Here is a 27605-nt window from a genome sequence, read left to right as displayed (position 1 = left end):
CAACCATCAAATATTTTCAATAATGGTTGTAATTCAATGATTAAAATGAAGTATAACATAGTACTTACACAGTAAGTTTGGTAAATTGTAATAATTAGAGTATGTTTGAAGTACCAAAATATTTTCCATATTCTCTACATTAAATTTTTTTTGTGGGCAGATGATAACATTTTCAATCTCGAAAATGATCATGCAGCTTCACATGACACTACGAGTAAAAATTTAAGAGCAGCGACATCAGATAATGTGAAATCATATAGATTCTTGGAGCGTTTCTCTCCTTCCAGTAACTGAGCAATCTTCCAAATTGTAGGCCAACCAGGATTTCTGTGAAAAACTGCATCCAATATTCTTTTAAGTCTCTCACCGATCAGACCTTTCCAACTCTTGCTCTGGGTCCTGAGTCCATCAATGAGTGCTTCATAACTTCCATGTTACGAGTCTTAAGTTTCTCAGTTAGGTCTGGAGGGCCACCTAAGTTTGCTCGGATGAAAGATAGGATGTGTAACAAGCTGGAATTCTTCAGGGCACTCTTGGCTTTTGGTATGGCTGATTTTTCGCTATCTTTGGGACCTGGAACAAGAAAGTAGTAATCCAGTGAATGTCAGCTCCCAGCTTAAAACTGCTGTGCAGAGAAATAAGCTTAGCATTGGAATTCTATGTTGTGTTCGTTTTCTTTGCTTATACAATTTATCCAGAACTACATATGCATCCATACCTCGTCAACTTTTCTGTGGTTGTCTGCATAATAGTTTGCAACTGAAATCCACGTTCCCCACCTCATCAAGACCGGTTCAGGTGGCAGAGGACAGTCACCGTGAGCAGCCTTGAAAGCTCTCTCTCGAATTGATGAAAAAGTTCTTTGCCAAGGTTATAAGGCTGTTGACCTCTGGCAATGACCTCTTCAGTGACTCAATGGACGCCATGAACCAGACACGTTAGATGAATAATTTTAGGGTAAAACACCCAGAGAAATTCTGCGGCCTCTAGCATATATGCAGCACTATCTGTCACAATGGCCAAAACCTTGTTCTCCCCACGTTTCTGATCTTCACTTCTCCATAGCACGCCTGATAGAAAATCAAAGGATTTTACACATTTTTTTATTATTGGCTCGGGACATGATGTGAAAATCTAATTATTGGCTCAGGATATGATGTGTAAAACTGCACTCTTACATTACCTATAATATATTTTAGACTATTCATTATTGCTGAAACTTACACAATGGTTCCAGCACTGTGCGTGCAATCGTGGCATGTGTAATTTGTTCCAGTTCTTTGGACAGTATGAGGCATCCTCGTCAGCAGAGAGTTTTCCAACTATGACATGCACCATATACCGACTGCAAGAATCAGTGGTTTCGATGTCGGATGGACAGACTGGAGAATCGCCAATGTCTTTCCTAATATTCTCCAATTTCTGTAACAGAGAAACTAAATTAAAAGCTACACATAAACATGTGGACAGTATTAGGAGACATACACACGAAAACAAACTATATCCAGTTTAGCTTTCTTATTTATATACATTGACCAAAATAATAGCCGTTTAATTCATACAAAAAAATTATATTCTTTAAAAATAAATTTACTTCCTTTTTTTTGCAGTGAACGTTTCACGACAATCTGTCTCTTTCTCAAGTCCTTTCTTCATTGGTCTTTTCGTTTCTTGAAAAACTTCACTCACTTTAAATTATCTTCCTTTCTTTTTTTACGCTCAAGTAACAATGTTCATTTTACAAAAATAAACATTCAAACATAATTTACATTTATTTTTCGATTCTTTTTAATTGAACGACTACTATATTGGCCCGTATATATATATATATATATATATATATATATATATATATATATATATATATATATATATATATCCATTGACTTTCACTTACCTACATTGATAAAAATTACCGAAAAACATTACCTTTTCATACATTGGGTCACATAGTGCTTGCTGAGCATTGACCCATGAGGAATATCTTTCCCTGTGTACTTTTTCCTTAATCCTACATTCTCCAGCATATTCAAGGGGATGCTTGATTTTTTAAAAGCCTCGCAAAGATCTTCATTGCACTCTTTTTTGTCATTCACATGCTTCGAAAATGAGGAGATCAATGATTGCAGTGAAGTTTTTAAGCATGTCTTGTTTATGTTGTTCTGGTGCTGAGATGTCTTTTTATGCTGATCCAGTTGAAATTTTTTCTCAACTCTGACCTAAAGCGTCGGAGAAGTGAATAAATATCAATAAATACGTACAATTGTACAACAACGTAAGAGAACAGCGTGTACCCGCGAAATGGTCACTCAGAAAAATAAATTAAGACTACAAATAAGTTTCTAAAAATTTGAACTTTTATCACCTTACAACATTTAACAATTTTTTTAATTTGCAAGAATGCCAAAGGTAATTCCTAAAGGTTTCTTTGTTCCGTCTCATTCATACACAGAAAACATGCACGCAAATTTACAAATTAATTTAATAACTGTTTTAATTTCTTGGAAAAATTATCGAAAAAGAAAAAAACCAAATTAAACTTATCTCTTTTTCACATAGTTGGTAGAATATTATTTTTCCATCCCTTGTGAAAGCACAGTTGCTGTCAATCCATTTCCATACATTATTGGTTTGTGCCTGGGCATATTCGTAATTTGAAGAAGGTAGCAAAGAGTCAATGTGAACAGCACTGAAACACACGCAATAATGTTTCATATTCCGAAATGCCACCAATAACTAGTAGGGCATTGATGGCGCACTGCAGAGATCAGGTGAGCGACCTGAACATGTATTAACTGCGGCCAACAATTTCTGAAGCATGTTTCTACTTTGATAATCCATCTTGCAACAGTGAACTATCATAAGTCTTTAGCATCCTTATCCGAGATACTACCTAAGTGGAAAAACAAGACTATGCCCCTCCATAAGCTACCGACGTTTACCTGAAAGACTTTTATTCTGATTGCTCATCCTGTATTAACTCATTTTGGAAATTTATTGGCCTAATATTCTGGGAGGTTCTTAGGTAGTCAGAGATCAAAATGAACCTCAATATGACCTCTAAATTACAAATATATGCATCTTTACGGTCATTTTCTCTAAGTATGACAATAATATGCCCAGACGCCAAAAATATGCAAATATTTGCATTTTAAATTTGAATTTAAAGTGGCCTAGCACCTCCAAAATGATATGATTCGTAAAGATACAACACCAGGTACCATAAAAAAATGATATGCAAAATCCTGAACTCTAGTTATAAGTAATGAAATCAAGAGGATGGAAGAAAAGGCAACAAAACAGCAGTGATATTTGGTAACCATCTATGAGACACTGTGCTTATTCTGGTTTTATGAAATATGATGAAAGTAAATTGGTATCATAGTTAAAGAATTTGTCAAACAATTAAAGTAAACAGAAAATGAAAAGTGTCAGCATATATGGAGGAGGAGATGAAGATTATCTGAAAACTGTGACATCTGAAGTAATCAGCTTCCTGTGTGAAGTTAATATAATTTGGTGCAGCAGCACAGGTAATATGCAGTAAAAACCATCCTGAATTCTAGGTCTTAATATTAATATCGGTATACTAGAAGTGTTGGTGTTCAGTACAATGAGTATATGGAGATAAATATCTACCTATAGAAGTGTCATGGTACAGCCTCATCTAACATTAATGAAATACAACTTTAAACATAGTTGTCTGGAGTAATGTGTGTGGAAAGACTTAGCAAGATTTGTATGTATATTGCCCTTCAGGCTAGAATATCAAGAAATATGATGGAATGCAGTGAAATAATAGTTTTTCTGGGTGATAATTTTGTCTAATCAGTAATGAGAGTTACATTTGCCTTAGCATAAGCATCTGCTACTGTGGGGTGTTTTCACAAGAATCAATTTTGTATTGGATAAGTAGATCAGGTGTTTAAAGTAGATAATGAAGCACTAATTGAATAATAAAATAATGAATAATGTTAGGGTCTTAATGGTTAGGGGGCTTGTCTCTGCAGTAGGGATATTTTTTGAGAATGCACTCCACTAGCTAACGAGGTAAGAAATGTATGTAAAGTAACTGAGTTGACGGACAAGACTGAGTAATGAAAAAGATAACTGTATACGAATAAATGTGGTGATAAATTTTTGAACTAGGCGGCATTGGGTACTGTGCATATTGCGCAATTTATGACACTGCAGCTGGGAATGAGAGCTTAACAGAAACAGCAATGCTTTAGTGAGGTAGAAGTCATATAATGCAGCATTATCAGGTCTATAGGTTACCTGAAAACTTCTGTTTGTGATCTGAGGAATTATGAGCTTAAAGTAGCACTACTGGAACGAAGAAAAGTAATATTGCTGCCTAATTGATAGCTGTGGTGTTAGTGTGATGTGAATATTCTGACACATTAACAATTTAGTAACATTTTGTCAGGATTGAATTTTCTAGTTGAATGAGAGTAGAATTCAAGAGTTATGTGGAGAAGTAGGGCAGTGATTTGGTATGACTTTCATCCCCTTAAGTAATAATTAAGTTATGTTATGCTGACAACTTTTTTCCATAATGTATTGATCAGTAAATCTATGCTACACACATCTTGAGTTTTTGCTAGAGGAAATATACATATTTTGGACATTAAGGAGATATGAGCCCATAAATCATGTGAATTTCAAACCAGAATTTGGAATTTTAGTGATTTTGTAAATGGGAAAGAAACCCAAATCTTTCAAGTTTAACTAGTTTGAGACAGAATTATGACTTAGTGTAATGTGCACTTGCTTTTGAATTTTACTAGTCCTCACCTTTCGAAATATGCTCAGTTTTAGTGTTAATTATTGTGATGTTATGAAAACGGTTTAATGTATCTATTTATAAAGTAATGACTATTATTTGCCATTAGTGTGAAATATTTTTTCCTTATACTTAGTTAGAAGTGAAAGTGAGTGTACTAAAGTAGGGTATTTTGTCTACTTTATTCATGTACTGTGGCTGAGGAGACCCACCTCCATGGGACCTTATAGTAGTGCATTTCCTTACAAACTGCCACTTGGACCTATTGAAGGTGTGGACTACTTGGTGAGAAAGTGTGTTAAAGCTGTTTAAAATATTGAAGGTGCTTGTGCAAAATACTAAACATTATAAAAACAAATTTTGTCTAAAAATGAACTGCAATGTGCAGTGTAATTTAACTTTTGCAACCCCTGATCATTTATTCTTCAAAGCAATACGGGACTTGTATGAAGTGATGTATCTTAGAATGTAATATTTATTTATCCATGAAGGACAACACTTGTGATAAAGATGCCTAATCTTTATTAAAAATATAACTTGTTGATATTTTGTGCCATTGAACAATATACTATATGTAAATATTTTGTACGAGGAATTTCATATGGATGGTTCATATAAGTAGAAATTTGAAAAATATATGTACTGTAGTTTCTGATAAGGAGATTTCTTATCTAATATGGTTTTGTGTGTAGAATGTTAAACCCACTTTCTGGCGTTACTTGTGGTCATTGAGTTGCGCAGTTAGCTATTTCCAATATCTATCTGGTCAATCCAATAAGGAGGTAATGTGTCGAAGCTATCTGGGACCCTTTTACTTGCTACCTTGTTTTGCCACCTGCCTCCCTAAATTCATTTTTACAGTTCTTGACTAATTACCATTAATATATATTAGTATAATCTGCATTTTTATAAAAGAGAAAGGTCGGCCCTCAGTCTTAAGTAAAATACCACCTCATCCAATTTTGTGCATAGTTTTAAGAAGGTAAGTAATTTATTGATTTATTTTGGCTATTCCTAGTTAATATCCTTTGTTATAGGGTGAAATCTGTAACTGTTTCGTGATTTAAATTCTATTATTGACTTATAGACAAATATAAATTCTGTACCAATTATGAACATTTGGAAGAAGAGCCACTAGCATTCTTAAAGTATTCATTTGGGTCTGTTCGAAAATATATTAGCAAAGTCAGCCCTTAATTAATTCCAAAGTAATTACCAGGTTTGTCAAAAGTATTGTTTGTATAAATGTATCTGTTATTTCATCATTTATACAAATAATTCGGCCTAACCCTCTTAGTAGAGGAAACTGTTAAAAAGAAGGAATTTTTCTAGATATTCAGCAAATTTCATGAGTTATGTTTTAATTGTAATTTCTGTAAATTAACCATTGGGCAATGCATAGTTTCAGTACCTATTATTGTGAGGATATGTAAAAGCCCGATTTTTTGTCCTGAGTCGATAAGTCCATGACCGATTTTCAGATGAGGAACCTGTATTCGTTAAGTCAACAACAATGCATCTGCTTAACCATGAAGTATGTGTAACACAAATAGGTCATGTATCAAAATAATGACAGTGTCTGTTCAATAGTGCCACAGCTAGCATATTATTCTGCAAGAACTGTGTGGTTATGTTTTTACTGCTCATAGATGTTCAATGGTAAACTGTTGTAGCAGTATGCTGACGTTAGTCTGCAAACGATTAATGAGGCTTATCAAAAGTTAACCAATAGTGAACTGGCCATATTAACTGCATAATAGTGGCAGGTTGTGAACAGTGAAATTAAAGAACTGTAAAATGCAACTGTGCAATTGTTGGCTACATCATTTACAGTAGTCAGTGTTGAACTTCCACCCCCCGTTTTCCAGCCAGTATAACAACGCAGTAAGTCAGCGCCATGTACTATCAATGAAGAAATAAAGCAGGCAAATGTCACAAACTGATAATTTAAAAATATATTAAAATCAAAATTATATGGGATTATAAGGCTTCTGCCTATGTTTAAATGTGTAATTAGATTTGGGACCTAGCTCATGCTTTTATAACATAAAATATAAAAAAGGTTTGTGTTTCTTTTTATCCCAGAGAATGGTGAATAGAAACAGTACTCAGGACCTTTTTATTTTTTCACTTATTGGTATTTGAAGTGGACAGGGACATGTCTCAATCTGGTTTGGATCTAGGAAAAAAAGAGAATTCATCTGGTTCAAAAAAGTTTTTATTCAAGGCAAAAACAAAAAATATTGCATAAATTATGGCTTTTATTCTGTTTTCCAAATAACAAGAGTTTTATTACTAACTACTTTATTATAACATTAAATTGATGAACTTGTTTTATCTGTTAATACGTAACTCACTGACATCATATTAAAAAATGTCTTTGAATCTGTGTTGTATTCCCAGAAGTAGCAAAGAGCTTTCGCATAATTCTCCTTGATTAAGAAATGATTCCACACTGTTAAACCAAACATGACTGATGGACTTCATTTAACAAATAAAAACGAAGGAAATTATTGTTCTTTGGCATAGGGTCACTTATGATTGCTGTCTCTGTTCACCCTGCAGTTTCCGAAAACACAATAGTTCAATTTCAGTCAACATAAACACACGTCACAGTAAAGTATACTTTAAAACCGAACATCTGGTTAATGAAATGGGACTGCAAATTTGCTTACCATGTATCCAAATAAAAACAACATAATTTAGATTATCACAAAGTTAAAGCAAAACCAGCACTACATCATATGTTGATCCTAGAGTGAAAAAAAAAACATCAGCTGACAATGTCACCAACAAGTAAATTCACAATTTTTCTGTTAGACTGGTTGACTATCAACTGAATCAAGTAAATCTTTGAATACTCCCATTTGTCTTCTGATAAGATAGTGTATAACTTTTTTTGAAGTTTCGTTTCTCTTCATCCCATTGCTTCTCTTCATCCCATTTTATGCAATTGCATTTTTGCTTGAACACCATCAGTTCATACTTTAGATATTCCTGGTGATGAGTTATCATGTGTTTATGTGGTCAGTGTGAAGATATTCTACATCTGTTGGCTGAAGATGGGTGTTGTGCACTAGGAACTCCTCTCCGGAGGTGTGTCCGTAGCAGCTGTTATTTGTTGCCAACAACTGATATACCTTTTGGTCACAATGTAAGAAAAACAGCAGGCAATACAGCATTGTGTGTTGCTACTATATGCACTCTGCTGATTTGAAAAACAAAACTATCCAGGAGGTTCTTGGGAAGCCATCCATCACACACTAATCCTTCTGAAATGTTCATCTCTCCCACCCCTGATCGAAAACCCCTTTATTGAACACCATGAAAAAATTCGTTTCTGGACATAATGCACATACCACTTTGTTTGACAACATCTTTAACTCAGAACCAGTAGGTTTCTGCAGGCAGGAATCGTTTACCTGAGTATTGCCAAACTGTTTTAGATAATCTGAGAGAATATATTTTGCTGATTGACTAATGTTTACTTTTTTGTCCAATAAATTAAAGGAAAAATCTGTTAAAATATGCACTGTAGTAACACAGACGAAATACAACTTACTTACCTAAGTAAACGTAGGGTGAAAGTCAACTGTATTAAAACAGGGAGTATCTGTAACACAAGTGTGCCTATATCAGCATAAATAAGTAAACTATTATTCACTTTAGCCTTTGAAACGGCCTATGTTTACTTGTTGTCTATGCCATACTCAAGTAATATGGAAATGCAGAATTTCATAAATTGTGTATTCACAACAATCAAAAGTTTTGTCGGCAGAAGCAGGATGATTATCAGTAGTACAGTGCCATAAGTTTTACCCTCTTACGCTGCGAAGTACTGGAAGTTGCGAGATGATATTTGATGGGGAAGTTTCCTTAAGATTACCTTATCGATCTTCAATGTGACTGATTGTAACTATATAACAGAACGGTTAAAAATATAGACTCCAGTGAGACTGGAACTACAAGCCAACACAGCCTTCATTTGACAGGTGACCATGTTACCCCAGAACTAGGCAAGACCTACAGTATCTCTTTCTGACTTACTGCCCCAGTAGCGACTAGAGCAGATAAATGACAATGTGAAGGATGAGATTAGTTGCAATTTCCATAAGGAATGATTTGCTGGACTGAAAACTATAAACTGATACTCTTTCATCTCACCTACATATAAATGACAAATATTATTGAATGACAATCACATGTAAAAACAAGAATATTTACCAGGACAATTCTGTACCGCCGGCCGCGGTGGTCTCGTGGTTCTAGGCGCGCAGTCCGGAACCGTGCGACTGATACGGTCGCAGGTTCAAATCCTGCCTCGGGCATGGATGTGTGTGATGTCCTTAGGTTAGTTAGGTTTAAGTAGTTCTAAGTTCTAGGGGACTGATGAACACAGCAGTTGAGTCCCATAGTGCTCAGAGCCATTTGAACCATTTGAATTCAGTACCATCCAGGAAGTAACTCGTTGCTCACAGAGTTGCCAAACTTACTCTGCGTTGTTTCCAAGGTTTAATTATATTAACAGCTAAAACAGTACCACTCAATATGTGCCTTGAGCAAGCTCAGAAATGATTACAGCTTATGTCTCAAAGGTATGGCTGTTGAGGGTCAGAATACTGAAAGTATATGTCACAGAGTTTTATTGCCATTTCCATGCCCAACCCGCCCCCTGTGTGCAGCATGCAGCCCAAAGCAAGAGTCAGTGTTTCCCAGTAACTGAGCATCTATCACAAAATCTCTCTCTCTCTCTCTCTCTCTCACACACACACACACACATAGGCACACAAGATGAGTCAGGAGGAGGTAGTAACATTATCAATTCTGAGCAAAACACTTAATGTGGATATATTCCGTATTCTGAATAGTTTCCGAGATAGAACACTTTTAATATACAAGGGTCGTCCACAAAGTAAGTTCCGTGTCTGTTTCTATCCGCGGCAGCGCTACGATTGCAGTTCTGAGCATGCGCGGCAGTTACTCTGACTCAAGGAGAAGATATGTACGCCGCTTCCAGGTCACTGCTGCCAACGTGTGGTTTGTAGTGCTCCTTTATAATTTCAGCCGTAATTGAAAATGCTGCCGCGTGTGAAATCAGATCTGTGATTAGTTTTCTAAATGCAAAGAAAGTTAAACCAAAGGAAATTCATTGTCAAATCTGCTTGGTTTACGGACAAAATGCTATGAGTGATTCAATGGTTGGAAGATGGGTTAGACTGCTCAATGAAAGACGTGATGATGTACACAGTGAATACAAAATGGACGCCCATCTGTGGTTACTGATGAACCGGATCACACAATTGAAGAGAAGATTAAGCACAACCATAAATATACACTTAGTCCCTTGCTATGGAAGTTCCGCAGATCTCACGATAATTAATTCATGAAATTGTTAATGGAAAAATGAAATTTCGAAAACTTTGCTTACGTTGGGCACTCAAAATTCTTACTGAACAACCTAAAAACAACGAATGGGCAGTTTATGACACGCTGCAATGAAGAAGGCGATGGTTTTCTTTCTCGGATTGACTATCCGAAAACTTGGGTATCGTACGACATTCCTGAAACAAAGCAGCAATCAATGGAATTGAGGCACACTTCATCCCCAACGAAGGTTATGCCTAAGCACATCTTGATACCTCGAAAAGTCATGTGCACCGTTTTGTTTGGGACAGAAAAGGTATTTTGCTGACTGATTTTTTACCATTAGGCCAATCAATCAATGCACATGGTTACTGCGAGACTACTAAGAAATTGCGCCGCGCGGCAGCATTTTCAATTACGGCTGACATTATAAAGAAGCATTACAAAGCACATGTTGGCAGTAGCTATCTGAAAATGGCGTACATTTCTTATCCTTGTGTCAGAGTAACTGCCGCGCATGCTCGGAACTTGAGATGGTAGCACTGCCGCGGATAGAAATAGAAACGGATCTTACTTTGTCGATGACCCTTGTACATTTCTATTGATTTTTCTGTATTATTCATTGTCATTGTTTACAACGTCCACAGTAATATAGAGGAAATGAGACGAACACATTGATACAGGACGCTTGTGGTCTACCTCAGACTGCCCTACAAAAAGTACCTATGCTGCAGCGCGTCGCGCGAGAGTTCCAATATCCTCGCGTTCTCTCCGCGCAAATGTGCTAGACCAAAAATAAATAGGACCTTTTTTGTAGCAAATTTAATTTAGTTTAATTGTGTACTGAAACAGGTTTTCGTCGCATTGTTCGGTTTTCGATTTATTATAGGAAACCATACGCTATGTCCGAAAAAGCAGTCTTCAAAATGAGTGGCGAAAATTAAACCACCTAACACAAAAAGAGAAGCAGGTGTCACCAGAAGGCGGAACAAGGAACACAGTATTCTTGACAGTAATGTCCAGAATAAGTCATCCTTAAGTAGAACCATCATCTAGTCTATAAATACTAAAAGACCGACAAACATCATCTACTTGTAATTACCACTTCTTATGGTTTGTCAATAAAAGCGAAAAGTGTTAATGTTGCAGTACTCTTAAGACAGAAAGAATCTGAAATAACAACTTGTTCACCAAGTTGAGAGTGGTGCTGAGGTTTTATGCTGTGCCTGCACAGACCGTTACTTATTTAGTCACTGACGTTTTCATATCAGTGACACCTCTGGGCTTGATGAAAGTGTTGTTATTGTTCACTCTGTCTTAAGGGGAGTTGGACGCGCTATCACGACAATATTACATTGAGTGACTTGGCTTCCCTGTGTTTCAGGAACCACTGTAACCATTGACTTGAAACTTTTACGGGACATTAAACTGTATGTTCTTAGTCTACTGAACGACAATAACTGCATTTCAACCGCTGCTTTCGGATATAAATTTTTTTTAAATTACACAGTTACAATTATGTGTACTTTTTTGTACATTATCCAAAATAATTTTAATTATACATAACATTATGTTGTTCTTTTAGGTCAGTTGAACAGGATATGTATGTTATCATTCCAAGAAAATTTGGATTCTCTACTCAAAGTGGTTTCTGAGATTCATATTTGACTGTGCTAGCAAATCCGCTTCAGGTCTTAGCATGTAAATGTGACTATGCAGCACAATCCAATCCATAGAAACACCATAGGTTCTTTTCTTTTAAGGTAAAATGAATTGTGGAGTCATGTCTTAATTGTAACTGTTTTTGTCAGTTGATAGAGTGAAATGATTAGACATATTGTAAAATGTCAGGCAAATCCAACACCTTCCATGAAAACCCTGACATGATAAGCAAATCCAGTAGTACGTCACATAGCTTCGACTAAATCGTGACATTAAATTAACCAAAGTAATACGAGTAATGAGTGAGCAAATGGAATACCACAGACTAACACAAGAATGCCTAAATGCATGTCATACCTTCCCACCGTGAGACAGACGCAGTTCCGAGGGGAGAAACGAGAACAGAAGCCGAGAGCAGAACCGTGTTAAGCTGAAGGCCCTACGATAAGGGACGGACACCCAAGTCGGCAGCTAACCGCTAGGTCCACCCCCCAGCCCATGTTAAAAGCTAGAGCCCTCCAGAAAAACAGTATAGATCTTATGATAACACAAAAAGGGCCACACCACCTGCAAGTTTTAGCATGAGACTTTTTCGCGTCTCTGTTACGTTAGGACCACCCCCCAGCCCATGTTAAAAGATAGAGCCCTCCAGAAGAACAGAATAGATCTTATGATAACGCTAAAAGGACCACGCCAGCTGCAAGTTTTAGCGTGAGACTTTTTCGCGTCTCTGTTACGTTGCAAACTTTAAAAACATTGCCCCACCACGAAAAGTATAACGTTTCTCACTGGATAGACAGAATTTTAGTAGGCGGAGCTTAAGGTTAACATTGAGACCCTGATTGGTCAAATGAAAACACAGCCACATAGTTTTTTTAAACCAACTTCGGTAAATTGAAGTAAGGAGAAGTTAGGAGAGAGTTGCTTGCAAGGCGGCGAAGTGAGCGGAACTGTGCTCCCCGCCGTCCCCTGACGAACACCGACAAGGTAATGAACGCACGCGATGCCGCATAACAGCGCATAAAGCTTCACTCAAAACTGCAGAAGTCTCATCTGTTACACCCCCTTTTTGCGTAATACTAGTGTTGATCGTCAATTAAAGCTCATGGTGTTCACATTTGCCACTTGAAGTAAAAATCTGAAATGCGGTGATTTTTCTGTTATATAGTTATTGGGAAGCCACATCAGCCACTGTAAGTTACGACAAGTTAGATAAGTAATTAAAGATAATTGAGGGTCACTGTAGACCATTTTGATAGTTTTCTCTTTTGTGAAACTTAATTTAAACCTAGATTATAGATGTGATATGGCATAGGTCATCCTTCGATCCATTGTAGAACTTGGAAACCCATTCAGAGAATATTCGTTCACATTTTTGTTGAACGCAGTTGGTTTTTACCATCCTGTATTAAAACATTTCCTTTTGTCAATAGTGCAATTTATAAACAATGTAGAATAAAATTTCCAATGGTAAACGTAACAGCTTTTCGACATTATTTTACCAGCTAACTAAAAATAGGAAAGCCTTGAATCCCTTCCACTAAATTTAGTTAGTATTATGATTCTTTTACAGGGAGTGCAGTGGAGCTGACGCTGAAATCATTAAGTATTTAGTTATATCATCGCTAGTCTCACTGAACTCTTCTGAATTCTACATGTCATGTGTGGTCTGGCGTCTCCTTACCAGCAACAGGTCAAAGGTTCAAACTAGTGAATTCCCTTAAAAACACGCTCAGAGCGTCGTTGCGCGAAAGTGATAGGGAGACATGATATAGAACAAACAGACACCATGCAGAATGTTAGCATATAACTTGTTACAAAGTCAATAGTTCATTACAGAAAGATACAAACAAAAGAAAATTAAATAATTTTTGTCATTTAGTTTACAGTAGCACTTTTGTGACTTATTACATTAATATTAGTCAGAAGATTGATCAAATGGCTCTTGTAGAAGGAAATATTACTTCAGAAACAATTATGCAGATGACTAATCGATGCAATCAGTTTTAAATAGATGAACAGAAATAAAAGCAGATTTGAACATAGGAATTTTTTAAATGAATGAAGATTTGATCAAATAGATGAAAAATTTTCTCAAACTGGTAACACATTGGTCTTAATTGAAATGAAAACTATCTCATACAGATGATAAACTTGTCCATGAGTAGATGATTGTTTAGATGTAGTGGAAGAAAAGAATGAAAACAATGTTGAACAGGCAGAGAATATCAGTTCAGAAGAGGCTGTTCCAGTAACTGATGGGCAAATGTTAGAATGAGACTTGTTGGAAACAACTTATAATTTGGAACAAATTTCAACTAATAATGTAGAAACTGTTACAGTATTTACAGATGAAGTGGACCAAATATTAGAGAGTAGGATGTAGTGTGAACTGCTCTAATAATAAAGGAACTGATCATATTACAGATGTTAAAGTTGATATCCAGCTCAATGAAATTTATTATCATCCATTCTATCATATACATGATATAGGATTTGCCATTTAGAAAGAGAGAGAGAGAGAGAGAGCGCAATTTACATTCTTAACAAAGGGAATAACATTATTTTTAAATAGATTTTACATATTTGCTCAAATTTGTCACAATAATAAATCAAGTCATAAAACCAGTATGTTCTGATGACAAAGAAATGCATGAACACCATAGTAACTTTTAATTAATAATAATTTCTTTAATTCTTATTTAAACTTATGTAAGTTGTTTGATTTCTTTAAGGAAAGAATTGAACATTATTTTTGGAACATACATCACACTATTTTGGTGTAGGGCTTCTGAATGAATGTCTATGAAAGTCTTGCTTGTTTCTGCTTTTATAGTTATGTACTTCACTGTTTAGAATAGAGAATTCTTGGTGTGACGTAAGAAAACATATTCATAAATGAATAAACTAGTGTGGGTCAAAGTTTTTAATTCCTTAACGAGCCCTCTATATGGCGCTCTGTGGGTAACCCCCTTGAGAATTCGAATGGCTCTCTTTTGTAGCTTAAACGAGTTTTTAAATCCTGTAGTCCCTCAGAATATAATTCCATACCTTATAAGGCTATGTATATAAGAGTAGTAGGCACATAATAATGTTTCAGAATTGCAGTATTCTTTAACTTTTCTTAACATATAACAGCATTTACTAATTCTTTTATTCACTAATTCAACATTTCTTTCCCATCTTAAATTTTCGTCCAATCATAAATCTAAAAATTTTGTGAAATATGTTTGTTCTGTCATACAATTCCCTGATTCTATTTGTCTATTCATATGTTATTTTTTACTTTGTACTTACATGCCTAAAATATATCCATGTGTTTTTTGTCATTTATAACCAAACAGTTATCATGAGCCATTCTGCTGCCTCGTTTGTTGTTGCAGTCTTTTTTTCCTTGTATGTCAGCTTCACTCAGTTGATAAAGAGGGTCATATTGTCTGCAAAAAGTATTGAGTCAGCTCTTGTTAGATGGTTTGGAAAGTCTATATAAAAACCAAGAAGAGCTGAAAGCCTAAAATGGAGCCTTGGTGTATACTACAGTTAATTTTCTTGTATGCTTAGTAACATTTTCTGCCAGTAAGAGTAATTTCAACGCTTTGATACCTGTTACACAGATGTGATTCAAACCAATTGTATGCTTTTCCATCCACATCATAGCAATTAAGCTTCTCTAGCAATATGTCATGGTTAATGAGGTCAAATGCCTTGGATAGATGTAAAAATATTCCACAGTTTAATCATCATTATCTATTGCAATTAAAACCTGTTCTAGGAAGTGATACACAGCTGTAATAGTAGATCTGTTTTTCCTGAAACCATTCTGTGCATTGGTAAGAATTTTACATCTGTTCAGGATACTCAACAGTCTCCATACATTATACTATCAATAAATTTAGCAAAACCTGATAGTTGTGACAATGGTCTGTAATTTTGTACATCATATGTGTAGTAGTTTGTATAATATGGCTTTATTAATGATTTGTTTAAGTGCAGAAGGGAAGTCACCAATTTTAAGGGATACATTAATAATATGTAAATTTTATGACACTATCTGGAATGCCCACACATTCACAAGTCATTTTATTTTTCAGCTTAGAGTATGAAAAGATTGTTCTTTCATTTATAGGAATATTTATATTGGTAACTTTTGAGTTTCCTGAGTTTGTGGTAAGATTTTGAGCAATTTTAATATATAATCATTAAATATATATGAGCAATATTCTTATTGTCTTTTAACATGTTTTCCTTCCTTTTTTACAATGGGAATTTTGTTTGTCAATTTGTACTTACCTTTCAAATCATTGTTCAGCTTTTTTACTGAATTTATAACCTTTCTGTAGACTTTTCTGTAACATCTAAGATGTGGCTTTAGCTCTCCACTGTAGTTTGTAAGCCTTCTGAGATTCCTAACATTGCCTGTAGATTTCCTAATTTCTGCAGTTAGCCATGAATTATATTTGGGTGGTAACTGTTTTTCTATGAGGGGAGGCAACATCAAAGCAGTCTTTATATTTTGTGAAAAATGAGTCATATTTAGTATCTATAGTTTTGTTTGGGTTTACGTCCCATTTAACACTCTGCAAGAGGTTATGAAAAATCATATTGTTACTTTCTCAATACATCTCATTTCTATATATTTCACACTGGCATGTTTTTTATCTGCTACTTCAACAACAGAATTACAGGTCTGTTAATAAACATCTGATGAGATATTGTCTTGCACCCATCCCCATCCCTGATGATACTGGCTACTGTAGCTTTCAGATTATATGATACTTCTAAAGTTGATGTTTAAATCTCCCAGCCCAATTGTGCATTTTGACCTATTTCTCAATTCATTCATTAGATCCTCTATATTTTTTTAAAAAATAAGGGAATATTTCCAGAGGGTGACCTATTATAACACCACAGTATGTCATTTCACAGACATAATATTCAAATTCCTTTTCTAGACACTTAACATTGCTTAGCTTCATTTTAGAACTGAGATTTTCTTTTACATAAATATTCAGACCTCGACATTTGTGCTTTTCTTTGCAAAAGTTACTAATGGTTTAAAAACTGGGAAGAGGTTGTGTACATATTTGTGATTCATGTAACTAACGTTTACTTACGCAAATAACAGATATTTGCAGAATGAAATTTTCTCTGCAGTGGCGTGTGCACTGATATGAAACTTTCTGGCAGATTAAAGCTGTGTGCCAGATCGAGACTCGAACTCGGGACCTTTGCCTTTTGCGAGCAAATTTCATATCACCACACATTCTGCTGTAGAGTGAAAATTCCATTCTGGAAACATCCGCCACGCTGTGGCTAAGCCATGTCTCTGCAACATCCGTTCTTCCAGAAGTGCTAGTCCCTCAAGTTTCGCAGGAGAACTTTTGACAAGTTTGGAAGGTGGAAATAAAGCTGTGAGGATTAGACATGAGTCGTGCTTGACTAGTTCAGTCAGCAGACCACATGCCCATGAAAGGCAAAGATCATCACTACTTCGAGTCTCAGTTTGACACACAGTTTTCATTTGACAGGAAGTGTCATCATATATTTGACTTAGACTGTCACTTAACAAGACTTCTAGTTCACCTAGCTTACTACATAAGCCCTGTGCATTTTGATATAAAATTGTTGATTATGAGTGAGAACATACTTGTCTCTGTTTTCCTTAGGTTGTTTGGCATCATTTAGTGCAAGATATGTGGGATCCTCTGTTTGGCACTACAAAGTCTTTGAGGTAATTTGGTTGCTGATGGGGTGGCTGGAACTGATTTTACTGTTGATTTTGTTGACAAAGGAATAACGTCTGCTGTTGTCAATGTTGTTTTTTGATTGGGTGACACTGCTATTACTGGGAATGTTGCAGTTAGTGGAGAGCTGAGTGCTGAAACAGGTGAAGGTTACTGTGAAGCTGGTGTTGACTGTCTTGGTGCTGGATTAATTATTGCTTTTCCTGCTAGATTATTTGTTGGTGGTGTCGCTGTTGTTGTTTGAGCAGTTATTTTCTCCTTCTGGATTATTGTTGTTGCTGTTGTTTGAGCTCTTATTGGACTGCTTACTGCTGATATTGTTGTGATTTTTTCTGATTCATGAGAGCTCATTGCTAATTCTGGGGAATTATCTTCTGGTGCCATGAGTGATAGTATTGGTGCAGGCATTGCTGTTGTGGTTGCTTTTCTGATGGAGTGTTAGATTTTGTTTAGAATCTGCTGCAACTGATTGACTAATTTCAATGTTTTTAGTTGATACAGTAGCCGACATTATATCTTTACTTGTGCACATAAATTTGATTATTTAATTAATCTTACAGCAGAGGAGTTCTTTTCCGCGAATATTTAAGTTCATATTCCATCTTTTGAAGCATTGCTTATTCAGGAATCCCACAACAAGAAAATTTATTTTCCTGTTTACGAAACTGGCTGTTTACTCTGGCAATGTCGCGGTTTATACGAGAAGACGGTATTATACCGTATCTATGTAGTGTTCCTATAATAATTACACTTTCGTTGTTTACTGTATGCAGTGCATCCTTCAATCTGTTAACAGCAAGTGTTCAATTCATGGCCATAAACATAACTGTCACCACGAATAATAACATGACACTGGGTATCTGGTGCAGTGCTAACTTCTTAACAGTTTCATGCATGGGTGTCCCTGGTTTTAAGTTAGAGATGACATTTAAATTGTGATAATTTAGTGGAAAGTCAGTGAGTCCATGTCCATTGTTGTCGCACAGACTCTTATTTTGGCTGCTTTAATGCACACTTAAAACTATGTGTGTACCTTCTGCTTTTTGCTGCAGACGTTTATGATTGACCATCCTCTGTGTCAAATTATCGAATACTGAATAATGGGGATTTACACTGCTTAACCCTCTATATATAGCACCCGCGCGACGAATGACTCCATCTTACCGGAAACACGACTTATATAGCGCGCTTATCTCACTTCCGGTTTGGAGCGATTGCCCGGCAGGCTGGGGAGGGGCCCCCCACTCCACACTTCCCCTCCATCCCCACCACCGGTGGGCACTACAGCGCAGTACTGCGCATGCGCAACTCACGCGCTGCGGCTCACAGAGATGCCCAGAGGTGCCTCACACAGAGAGCATCCCAGAGTGCCACTGAGAGCTAAAACACCAAGAAGAATCGCTTCTCGGCTTTTGGCAAGATCAATGGGTAGGTTTTTTTTATAAGGAAAAAGGAAAGGAAAAACTTTATTCAACTATGATAATAAATACATATATCACCCTGCAAATCAAATCTATTTTGAAACGAGCCTTCAACTTTGACCCAAATATAAATCCCCTCGCTGGCAGTAACACGCCGTCTATTCCTCGTACGAAGAGATAACGGTTTGTCACTCACAAGATAAGAAGTACCGTAATTCCTATTAGGTACCTCACCAATACTCCATGTCCTGAAGGCAATAATGTCTCTCTCGGGGAATGCATCAAGGCCACCCAACGAAACATCATATATATATATATATATATATATATATATATATATATATATATATATATATATATATATAAACATACGTTTTACATGGGTTTTACTGGTCTTTAGCCAGTTCTAGTTCACCAATGATCACTGTTACACATTTGTACAGCCCAAGCTGCGCATTTTGTGAGGAAAAATTGGAACTACTACAGAAATATTATCTTTGACCATGTTTGTAGCTTGTCATGTGCTCCAGGGCAGAAGTTGGTCGGCCATCATTTCGTGCAAGGTGTGTGGGCTCCTCTCTTTGAGTGGACAATATGTTTTTAATCAGTATATATTAAATAGTTTCTCTTTATAAGTGCTAGTGAACCAATTCTTTGTATTCTTTTGGTTTTGCGTATTAAAATATCCCAGGAATATTGAAATGAACTCATGCCATGTATATGTAACAATGGCATTTAGGGTTATGTTTATGAATGTTCATATTGTGACGTGTAGGCATTTTCTATTACTTACAGTAATGATTGATGACATTCTTGAGATTCTAAATAATCCCGATGAGAACGACTTTTTTGACCTTGATGATGATGAAATTTCGATTAATGGTAGCACATATCATGACAGCAGACAAACTTCTACTTCAGAGGTGTTGCAAGAGTTGGTTGTTTTTGATTCAGTAAATCCTGAGGATGTTCCAGAAGATACAGAATTGTCATGGATCAATGGTGACTTTACTCCAGAAATTCATCCATTTGTGCAGCTACCAGAAGACGAACCTGAAGAAGTGTTGACCAATTTGCAGTACTTCAGATCTCTTGTGACACATGAAATGCTGCCACTCAAGTGTTGAACAAAATAATATTTATACTGTTCGGTAATTGGGTACAACTATTAACATTATGATAGCAGATTTTAGGTATTTCTTTGTGAATGGGCTTAGCTCAAATGCCAAGTATGCGATGTTATTGGAAAAAAACATATGGCATATAATCTAGTTTCTGATATAATGGCTCAAAGCCGCTTTCAGAAACTAGTATCTCTGTTGCATTTACAGAACGATCTTATTGTTATTGAACTAACACAGAAAGAAGATAAGCTACAAAAAATTCACCCTTGGCTTACTTTGTTCTCACAAACTTGCTTGAAAAAACTGTCTGAACAGAATCAGTGTGTTGACAAAATAACGATCCCTTTCAAAGGATGCAGAGTTTCACAATATATACAAAAGGCACCATGAAGTGGATTCAAAATGTGAGCTAGAGCTGGTTCCTCAGGATATCTGTATGATTTTGATGTTTACCGATGTGCAGCTTTCAAGGCAACAAAGCACGTACTTGGGAAAGGTCTTCTTGGTTGCAATGTTGTGATGAAGCTAACTGCAGCATTGGAAAACAAACGCTTTTTGAGGATTTATGCAAACAATTTCTTTACATTGTGTCAATAAGAGTTGGAAGATTCAAACAATGTACTCTCCCTTACGAAAAGCAGATGAAAGCTCAAGGACACAGTACTACAGCTTCACAAGTTCACACCACAGCAAGTTCGTCATTTGTGAATTGGTGTGATAACATATATGTTACATTGTTATCTTCACTAACAGATGTAGAGCTAAAGGACATGGCACAAAGATGGGATAGGAATAAGAAAGAGCATATTCTTGTCCCAAGAGCATCCATTGTTCAAATTTACAATTGTAACATGGGAGGAGTAGATCTTTATGATATGTTGACATCACTATGCAAATATCACACAAAATCCAGAAGATGGTATTTGTATATCTTCTGCCACACGATAACAACAGCTGTTGTCAATAGCTGGCTGAAATACAGAGAAAATTGCAAGGCCCTGTATGAAAAACATGTTTCTCTCTCCCATATAGGCTTTCACGGCCGGCGTCTTCGTCAGTAAACACTTCCGGGCTAAATTGCCATGGTCGATCTATAGCACTTCTTCTCCCTGACGTTTCGTTCTCAACTACAGAGAACATCTTCCGAGTCGTCGACTCACCTCTGAAGATGTTCTCCGTAGTTGAGAACGAAACGTCAGGGAGAAGAAGTTCTACAGATTGACCACGGCAATTTAGCCCGGAAGTGTTTACTGATGATGTTTCTCTCTGATAGTTTCAAGCTAATCTTGTAAGTGCATTGATATCTGCTGGACAATGAAAGTTCAAGAGGGGCTTCCAAGTATTGAAGATATGTCCAGAAAATTCAAGGAACATGCTACTACAGTAACTATAGTGCCAGAATGCCAAAAGGACAAAATTGACTACTTTCCTCAGTGGAATAACACAAGAGAAAGGTGCAAAATTTGCAATAAACAATACTTTTGTTCTGAGCCAAAAATGCAAAACTTTTCTGTGCTTCAACAACGACAGAAACTGGTTCAGTAGATTCCACTACTAAAAGAACTGTATGTAAATACATTTATTATTACACAAGCGTATGAGCTTCTGTAATACACAGATTCAGAACGCAAAACTGAGATTATACATTTACCCTACCAATGCCAATAGCATTATCTTGAGTCCCAGTGTTAAATAGCTGTAACACAATGTAAAAAAGGACTCAAAAATTAAAAAAAGCTAAAAGTTGTACATTTGTCCTCCAACTTATTGGTAACTGTCAATAATACGCTGCTAAGAACAACCTACAAATAAATTAGTTGTTGTGGGTTCTGGAGTGCTAACTGCATTGTTTTTGTGATGTAAATCACGAACTTTTCCTAACAGAAAAACTATTATTTCGTCTTTATAATCTTTACTGTTTATCTTCTCGTGTATATCGAACATGGATTCTTTAAAATCTTTCGATTTCTGCATTTAAACACTGGTTAATCTTCACCAACGTATGATATTTACCTTTTAGGCTCTGTATCTCAAGTAACCGCGAAAATAGTTCATTTATGTCAAGATTGTAGGCTTCATTCTTTTCTGTAACACTTTCGACACAGCCAGACTTTTTGGCTTCGGTTAGCGCCACTAAAACTGTAATGGTGTACCACTCTGCACTTTATGCAGATCACACCTTTTGTAACTTAGAATGAGATTTTCACTCTGCAGCGGAGTGTGCGCTGATATGAAACTTTCTGGCAGATTAAAACTGTGTGCCCGACCGAGACTCGAACTCCGGACCTTAGCCTTTCGCGGGCAAGTGCTCTACCAACTGAGCTACCGAAGCACGTCATGCACTTGCCCGCGAACTTTTGTAAATTGTTTTTTGCAATACCAGTAGTTTTGATTTGTTATTTATGTCATATTTCTAGACTGTTCACACTACGATGTTGATGGTGCACAACTATGTTTTGAATTAAATTCGTCCCTGAGACTGTAACATTGTTTCCCAAATCTACTTTTTGGGTCATTAGAACGATAAATGCATTTCCTGTCACACTGATTTGATGACATTACTACTAATTACTCACTCATATTCACAGTTTTAACACTATTCGACGGATTACTTTTGCAGTTGCCGCCTTGGTTTGTATTGCAACTTATACTATTCTTTCTTCTGCTATACTGTTGATAATGTGACACTTACAATCACTCTACATACCGAGATTTCCACGTCCGAGATTTCCACGTCTTACATATATTTTTCAAACTGTGAAACTTAAACTGTATTTGAAGAGCTAAAGCTCGCTATTAGCGTTGTCTGCCATCTTACTCTCACAGATAGTGGCTCATCTTCTGTTAAAACTGATCAGTCGCAGTTGTCACTTACTACTGATGAACTAATAGCTTCAGTTAGTACTGAGAATTTACCACCTCTCGTTAGGACTGATATTTTACCAGTGATAGCTGTTATTGAGAATTTGCTAACTTCAGTTATTATTGACACTATATCTTCGTCTGTTATTACTAACAACTTACTATTTACACTAACTACTGGCAGGTAAGTATGTTCCTGTTACTAAGAGATTACTGAAGATAAGTTGCTGTCTTCTGCAATTAACGATCTCTTGTGTTGCTGCTACACGAATTGGAACTGGGACTTCATTATGCATTGTTGTTGATAACATATGAATAGTATACATATGAATAGTATATTTTGGTCCAAAGAGCTGTATACTACAGCAAGTCTATTACTATTTAAAGTTTATGTTTAGTACAATAAAGAAAACAGTTATATGTCACAGATTGAGAGAGGTTACTTCAGTTGTGAATAATATTTAATAGTACCAGAATCACTTTAGGATTTTGTGGCTTTGGACTACGGTGGTCCAGTGCCTCGTAGCCAGGGAAATGCAAGGCATTCTCACTGGCATGTATTTGTATGGTATATACACGTATAGCCGAAGATTATTACAAGATGTGACACACAAATACTGACTGCAGATATTAATAAATATCAAATAGAAATACTAATAATACATATTATGGAATGTGACAATTATTAAGAAAGCCTTACTTACTAAGTGAATGTCCTACAACTTCAAAATTTAGGATATTGCACTGTCTCAATGATCTATAAGTATAGCTGGTAATTTGGCGAGAGTAAACATTTGGCTATCCAATTATTAAAGAAAATATTTTTGAGACAATTATGTCAAAAGTTTGGAAGAATAGTTGACAAGTTTTATATTGAAATGAAGTCTACATTAAGACTTTTTATACGAATTTTGCCACCCGGAATCATCTCAAGTGGAAATTGTGCAGTATTTTGTGAACATGTTGCAATACAACATGAAACTAAGAATAATTTGGCAATGAGTATTTATTATGTTTTTATTGTCACATGTCCTCTTGTGTGGTGCACATGAAATGAAATAAGACTTTACTGTGGAGAAGTTAGATATGAAAACTAAGGAAGAAGAAGTAACATTATCTGCAGCTGAGACAAATGCTTATTTATTGTACTAAGGATTTATTAAGTGCTGTCCATATGCACTGAAACCAATTTTTAAATTATTGTCTACAAAGAAGAAGTAATACAATGTAAATCAGTTAACATTATTATACACTTAAGCACATAATACATTAGATCCTACATGTTTCTCAGCATGAGCTGCAAATAGACTAGTCGTATGAAGTATTCACTGTTCACTTCTCAAAACAAAATGGTCAAAGCCAGTATGGCAGAAAACAGTAAAGAGACATTAATATTCTCATAATGGTAATATATGGTCCATGCTGCATAAAAGTAACAAAACTCATCAGTAAATGGTATGTCTTGGAACTAGCCAGTTAGGATTGTAGCTAGCTCACTGCCCTTCAAATATTATTCCATTGCCCATCATTCACTCGGCTCTTTTTACATCATTCAATAATCAAGCATAAACATTAAATTTCAATGCTACTTCTTTATAGTTCAACTTATGTCAACACAAATTCGCACCACAATTCGAAATAATAATACAAACTTTATGACAAAATTTGTTTCTGACAATCCACACTGTCTTCACTTTACAACACATTCTGTCTCTCTTAAAAGTAAAAAAAAATATTGACATTACACATACGCTGAAGGTGTGTGACGCCAAAGACATTCCCAAAAGATATCAACTACAAAGGTATTACAAAATCACACATAACCATACTGTAGTAATATTACATGCAAAGATTCATATGAGAGACAATCACTTCCCTTGTTTCACTATCGTCCACAACTCACTTATGCCCACAGCTTGTGGCCTTGCAGTAGCATTCTAGTTTCCCGCGCATGGGGTCCCAGGTTCGATACCCGGTTGGGTCATCATCATCATCATTCATCTCCATTTCGGTCAGAGGAAGGCAATGGCAAACCACCTCCACTAGGATCTTGCCTAGTTGACGGTGCAGGTCTCCCACATTGAGCACTATGCTCCTTGGAGTATGGGCCTCATCATCATCATTACTTATAATTTGGCCTGTTGCAGATAGGTCGCCACAAAAATCAGTGCAAAGAAACATATTTCATAAATACCATGGAATAACACTGAAAAATTCATGCGGTACACATCATACTTTGAAAAGTAGCGTATCATACAAAAGAAAAAGAAAATCAACAAATTAAAAAAAAGTATTTGAAATTTTTGAACATTTAAGTCCCTTCCTTGTGCTTCACATAAGCAACAGTTACACACTCCAAAAGCGCAAAATGAAAACATACATTAATGCTTTCAATAAACAGCAATTTTGGAGATATTATGAAGTTTTACAAAACATGATAAAATTAGCACACCATGCCCTTTGAATCTGACCCCTCTCCTCCCTCAGCGTATTAAAATGGTCTACCTGCCCCACACAAGTGCTTGGTTGCCTTCTCTATGTCTTTAGCAATGTGGTAGCTGCTCACCACTCCTGACGTGTTGTCATTGTTATCAAGCAGGGTCCCTTTCCTTTCCAAGAAAATGAAATACAACCAGCAAAAACAAACACTAGCATTAGAATCTGACCCACATATCAATCTGCTAACTGAGATGAATAAAGACCTATCACTCCCTAACCAGACACATCTTAAGTAATATTACTAGTACAAAGTAAACAGTTTATACAAGGCCTGGCAAAGTGTGACTCATCACACATCCCCTCTAGCGAGTGCTTCTTCCTCCAAATATGATGCCACCAGAAGAAATATTGAATTTAATTGATGAAAGGAGAAAATATAAAAATGCATTAAATGAAGCAGGCAAAAAGGAATACAAACGTCTCAAAAATGAGATCGACAGGAAGTGCAAAATGGCTAAACAGGGATGGCTAGAGGACAAATGTAAGGATGTAGAAGCTTATCTCACTAGGGGTAAGATAGATACTGCCTACAGGAAAATTAAAGAGACCTTTGGAGAGAAGAGAACCACGTGTATGAATATCAAGAGCTCAGATGGCAGCCCAGTTCTAAGCAAAGAAGGGAAGGCAGAAAGGTGGAAGGAGTATATAGAAGGCTTATACAAGGGCGATGTACTTGAGGACAATATTATGGAAATAGAAGAGGATGTAGATGAAGACGAAATGGGAGATACGATACTGCGTGAAGAGTTTGACAGAGCACTGAAAGACCTGAGTCGAAACAAGGCCCCCGGAGTAGACAACATTCCATTAGAACTACTGACGGCCTTGGGAGAGCCAGTCATGACAAAACTCTACCAGCTGGTGAGCAAGATGTATGAGACAGGCGAAATACCCTCAGACTTCAAGAAGAATATAATAATTCCAATCCCAAAGAAAGCAGGTGCTGACAGATGTGAAAATTACCGAACTATCAGTTTAATAAGCCACGGCTGCAAAATACTAACGCGAATTCTTTACAGACGAATGGAAAAACTGGTAGATGCAGACCTCGGGGAGGATCAGTTTGGATTCCGTCGAAATGTTGGAACACGTGAGGCAATACTGACCTTACGAATTATCTTAGAAGAAAGATTAAGAAAAGGCAAACCTACGTTTCTAGCATTTGTAGACTTAGAGAAAGCTTTTGACAATGTTGACTGGAATACTCTTTTTCAAATTCTAAAGGTGGCAGGGGTAAAATACAGGGAGCGAAAGGCTATTTATAATTTGTACAGAAACCAGATGGCAGTAATAAGAGTCGAGGGGCATGAAAGGGAAGCAGTGGTTGGGAAAGGAGTGAGACAGGGTTGTAGCCTCTCCCCGATGTTATTCAATCTGTATATTGAGCAAGCAGTAAAGGAAACAAAAGAAAAATTTGGAGTAGGTATTAAAATTCATGGAGACGAAGTAAAAACTTTGAGGTTCGCCGATGACATTGTAATTCTGTCAGAGACGGCAAAGGACTTGGAAGAGCAGTTGAACGGAATGGACAGTGTCTTGAAAGGAGGATATAAGATGAACATTAACAAAAGCAAAACGAGGATAATGGAATGTAGTCAAATTAAATCGGGGGATGCTGAGGGAATTAGATTAGGAAATGAGACACTTAAAGTAGTAAAGGAGTTTTGCTATTTAGGAAGTAAAATAACTGATGATGGTCGAAGTAGAGAGGATATAAAATGTAGACTGGCAATGGGAAGGAAAGCGTTTCTGAAGAAGAGAAATTTGTTAACATCGAATATAGATTTATGTATCAGGAAGTCGTTTCTGAAAGTATTTGTTTGGAGTGTAGCCATGTATGGAAGTGAAACATGGACGATAACTAGTTTGGACAAGAAGAGAATAGAAGCTTTCGAAATGTGGTGCTACAGAAGAATACTGAAGATAAGGTGGATAGATCACGTAACTAATGAGGAGGTATTGAATAGGATTGGGGAAAAGAGAAGTTTGTGGCACAACTTGACTAGAAGAAGGGATCGATTGGTAGGACATGTTTTGAGGCATCAAGGGATCACAAATTTAGCATTGGAGGGTAGCGTGGAGGGTAAAAATCGTAGAGGGAGACCGAGAGATGAGTACACTAAGCAGATTCAGAAGGAAGTAG

General features: G+C 36.4%; 2 long non-coding RNA genes across 2 annotated transcripts in view; one reads left to right on the top strand and one right to left on the bottom strand.

Annotated features, from left to right (window-relative positions):
• Positions 1-27605, top strand: part of LOC126335074 (uncharacterized) — an 89048-nt gene that overhangs the window by 5351 nt on the left and 56092 nt on the right. The gene's annotated exons all lie outside the window — the stretch shown is intronic.
• LOC126335073 (uncharacterized) lies at positions 20-9738 on the bottom strand. The gene is made up of 5 exons (XR_007564812.1): positions 9011-9738; positions 1930-2219; positions 1225-1422; positions 719-1070; positions 20-573 (listed from the first exon to the last, which is right to left on the bottom strand). It is a non-coding gene; the product is annotated as an uncharacterized LOC126335073 (long non-coding RNA).

The sequence above is a fragment of the Schistocerca gregaria genome, chromosome 2, assembly GCF_023897955.1.
Source record: "Schistocerca gregaria isolate iqSchGreg1 chromosome 2, iqSchGreg1.2, whole genome shotgun sequence".
In the NCBI taxonomy this organism is placed as follows: domain Eukaryota; kingdom Metazoa; phylum Arthropoda; class Insecta; order Orthoptera; family Acrididae; genus Schistocerca; species Schistocerca gregaria.
The sequence above is the reverse complement of the archived record's forward strand: the minus strand, read 5'-3'. Positions and strand labels throughout refer to the sequence as shown.